Below are 4,765 nucleotides of genomic sequence, written 5' to 3'. Positions count from 1 at the left end.
TGTATTCATTCCTGACAACTCAACCTTACAGTGGTTTGATGGAGTAAGTAACGTAAGGGTAAGAGAGATGTGTGGAAATAAAAAGAGCGTGGTTGAGAGCAGAAGAGGGTGTTTTGAAATGATTTGGGCACATGGAGAGAATGAGTGAGGAAAGATTGACTAAGAGGATATATGTGTCGTAGGTGGAGGGAACGAGGAGAAGTGGGAGACCAAATTGGAGGTGGAAAGATGGAGTTAAAAAGATTTTGTGTGATCGTGGCCTGAACATGCAGGAGGGTGAAAGGAGGGCAAGGATTAGAGTGAATTGGATCGATGTGTTATACCGGGGTTGACGTGCTGTCAGTGGATTGAATTAGGGCATGTGAAGCGTCTGGGGTAAACCATGGAAAGCTGTGTAGGTATGTATATTTGCGTGTGTGGACGTGTATGTATATGCATGTGTTTGGGGGTGGGTTGAGCCATTTCTTTCGTCTGTTTCCTTGCGCTACCTCGCAAACGCGGGAGACAGCAACAAAGCAAAAAAAAAAAAGATATATATATATATATATATATATATATATATATATATATATATATATATATATATATATATATATATATATCCCTGGGGATAGGGGAGAAAGAATACTTCCCACGTATTCCCTGTGTGTCGTAGAAGGCGACTAAAAGGGGAGGGAGCGGGGGGCTGGAAATCCTCCCCTCTCGTATTTTTTTAATTTTCCAAAAGAAGGAACAGAGAATTGGGCCAGGTGAGGGTATTCCCTCAAAGGCCCAGTCCTCTGTTCTTAACGCTACCTCGCTAATGCGGGAAATGGCAAATAGTTTGAAAGAAAAAGAATATATATATATATATATATATATATATATATATATATATATATATATATATAAATATATATATATATATATATATATATATATATATATATATATATATATATATATATATATATATATATATATATATATATATATATATATATATATATATATATATATATATATATAGGGATAGGGGATTAAGAATACTTCCCACGCATTCCTCACGTGTCGTAGAAGGCGACTAAAGGGGACGTGAGCGTGGGTCCAGAAACCCTCCCCTCCTTGTATTTTAACTTTCTAAAAGGGAAAACAGAAGAAGGAGTCACGCGAGGAGTGCTCATCCTCCTCGAAGGCTCAGATTGGGGTGTCTAAATGTGTGTGGATGTAACCAAGATGAGAAAAAAGGAGAGATAGGTAGTATGTTTGAGGAAAGGAACCTGGATGTTTTGGCTCTGAATGAAACGAAGCTAAAGGGTAAAGGGGAAGCGTGGTTTGGGAATGTCTTGGGAGTAAAGTCAGGGGTTAGTGAGAGGACAAGAGCAAGGGAAGGAGTAGCACTACTCCTGAATCAGGAGTTGTGGGAGTATGTGATAGAGTGTAAGAAAGCAAATTCTAGATTGATATGGGTAAAACTGAAAGTTGATTGAGACAGATGGGTGATTATTGGTGCATATGCACCTGGGCATGAGAAGAAAGATCATGAGAGGCAAGTGTTTTAGGAGCAGCTGAATGAGTGTGTTAGTGGTTTTGATGCACAAGACCGGGTTATAGTGATGGGTGATTTGAATGCAAAGGTGAGTAATGTGGCAGTTGAGGGAATAATTGGTATACATGGAGTGTTCAGTGTTGTAAATGGAAATGGTGAAGAGCTTGTAGATTTATGTGCTGAAAAAGGACTGGTGATTGGGAATACCTGGTTGAAAAAGCGAGATATACATAAGTATACGTATGTAAGTAGTAGAGAATGCCAAAGAGCGTTATTGGATTACGTGTTAATTGATAGGCGCACGAAAGAGAGACTTTTGGATGTTCATGTGCTGAGAGGTGAAACTGGAGGGATGTCTGATCATTATCTTGTGGAGGCGAAGGTGAAGATTTGTGGGGGTTTTCAGAAAAGAAGAGAGAATGTTGAGGTGAAGAGAGTGATGAGAGTAAGTGATCTTGGGAAGGACACTTGTGTGAGGAAGTACCAGGAGAGACTGAGTACAGAATGGAAAAAGGAGGTAAGGGGAGTGGGGGAGGAATGGGATGTATTTAGGTAAGCAGTGATGGCTTGCGCAAAAGATGCTTGTGGCGTGAGAAGCGTGGGAGGTGGGTTGATTAGAAAAGGTAGTGAGTGGTGGGATGAAGAAGTAAGATTATTAGTGAAAGAGAAGAGAGAGGCATTTGAACGATTTTTGCAGGGGAAAAATGCAGATGAGTGGGAGAGGTATAAAAGAAAGAGGCAGGAGGTCAAGAGAAAGGTGCAAGAGGTGAAAAAGGGAGCAAATGAGAGTTGGGGTGAGAGAGTATCATTAAATATCAGGGAGAATAAAAAGATGTTTTGGAAGGAGGTAAATAAAGTGCGTAAGGCAAGGGCGCAAATGGGAACTTCAGTGAAGGGGGCTAATGGGGAGGTGATAACAAGTAGTGGTGATGTGAGAAGGAGATGGAGTGAGTATTTTGAAGGTTTGTTGAATGTGTTTGATGATAGAGTGGCAGATGTGGGGTGTCTTGATCGAGGTGGTGTGCAAAGTGAGAGGGTTAGGGAAAATGATTTGGTAAACAGAGAATAGGTAGTAAAAGCTTTACTGACGATGAAAGCCGGCAAATCAGCAGGTTTGTATGGCATTGCAGTGGAATTTATTAAAAAATGGGGTGACTGTATTGTTGACTGGTTGGTAAGGTTATTTAACGTATGTATGATTCATAGTAAGGTGCCTGAGAATTGGCGGAATGCTTGCATAGTGTCATTGTACAAAGGCAAAGGGGATAAGAGTAAGTGCTCAAATTACAGAGGTATAAGTTTGTTGATTTTTCCTGGTAAATTATATAGGAGGGTATTGATTGAGAGGGTGAAGGCATGTACAGAGCATCAGACTGGGGAAGAGTAGTGTGGTTTCAGAAGTGGTAGAGGATGTGTGGATCAGGTGTTTGCTTTGGAGAATGTATGCGAGAAATACTTAGAAAAACAAATGGATTTGTATGTAGCATTTATGGATCTGGAGAAGGCATATGATAGAGTTGATAGAGATGCTCTGTGGAAGGTATTAAGAATATATGGTGTGGGAGGCAAGTTGTTAAAAGCAGTGAAAAGTTTTTATCGAGGATGTAAGGCATGTGTACGTGTAGGAAGAGAGGAAAGTGATTGCTTCTCATTGATTGTAGGTTTGTGGCAGGGGTGTGTGATGTCTCCATGGTTGTTTAATTTGCTTATGGATGGGGTTGTTAGGGAGGTGAATGCAAGAGTTTTGGAAAGAGTGGCAAGTATGAAGTCTGTTGTGGATGACAGAGCTTGGGAAGTGAGTCAGTTGTTGTTCGCTGATGATACAGCGCTGGTGGCTGATTCATGCAAGAAACTGCAGAAGCTGGTGACTGAGTTTGGTAAAGTATGTAAAAGAAGAATGTTAAGAGTAAATGTGAATAAGAGCAAGGTTATTAGGTAGAGTTGGGTTGAGGGTCAAGTCAATTGGGAGGTAAGTTTGAATGGAGAAAAGCTGGAGGAAGTGAAGTGTTTTAGATATCTGGAAGTGGATCTGGCAGCGGATGGAACCATAGAAGCGGAAGTGAGTCATAGGGTGGGGGAGGGGGTGAAAATTCTGGGAGCCTTGAAGAATGTTTGGAAGTAGAGAACATTATCACGGAAAGCAAAAATGGGTATGTTTGAAGGAATAGTGGTTCCAACAATGTTGTATGGTTGCGAGGCGTGGGCTATGGATAGAGTTGTGCGCAGGATGGTGGATGTGCTGGAAATGAGATGTTTGAGGACAATATATGGTGTGAGGTGGTTTGATCGAGTAAGTAATGTAAGGGTGAGAGAGATGTGTGGAAATAAAAAGAGTGTGGTTGAGAGAGCAGAAGAGGGTGTTTTGAAATGGTTTGGTCACTTGGAGAGAATGAGTGGGGAAAGATTGACCAAGAGGATATATGTGTCAGAGGTGGAGGGAACGAGGAGAAGCGGGAGACCAAATTGGAGGTGGAAAGATGGAGTGAAAAAGATTTTGAGTGATCGGGGCCTGAACATACAGGTGGGTGAAAGGCGTGCAAGGAATAGAGTGAATTGGAACGATGTGGTATACCGGTGTCGACGTGCTGTCAATGGATTGAACCAGGGCATGTGAAGCGTCTGGGGTAAACCATGCAAAGCGTGTGGGGCCTGGATATGGAAAGGGAGCTGTGGTTTCGGTGCATTATTACATGACAGCTAGAGTGTGAACGAATGGGGCCTTTGGTGTTTTTCCTAGCGCTACCTCGCACACATGAGGGGGGAAGGGGGTTGTTATTCCATGTGTGGCGAGGTAGCGATGGGAACAAAAAAAGGCACACAGTGTGAATTATGTACATGTGTATATATGTATATGTCTATGTGTGTATGTATATGTGTACATTGAGATGTATATGTATGTATATTGTGCGTGTGTGGACATGTATTTATATACATGTGTATGTGGGCGGGTTTGGCCATTCTTTTGTCTGTTTCCTTGCTCTACCTAGCGAACGCGGGAGACAGCGACAAAGCAAAATAATAATAATAATATTAATAACAATAATAATAATAATAATAATACATATGTATATATATATATATATATATATATATATATATATATATATATATATATATATATATATATATATATATATATATATATATATATATATATATATATATATATATTTACATACATATATATGTATATATATAAATATGTATATGTATATATATATATATATATATATATAT

Source organism: Panulirus ornatus, chromosome 55 (assembly GCF_036320965.1).
Source record: "Panulirus ornatus isolate Po-2019 chromosome 55, ASM3632096v1, whole genome shotgun sequence".
NCBI classification, from domain to species: Eukaryota; Metazoa; Arthropoda; class Malacostraca; order Decapoda; family Palinuridae; genus Panulirus; species Panulirus ornatus.
Note: the sequence above shows the minus strand (reverse complement) of the source record.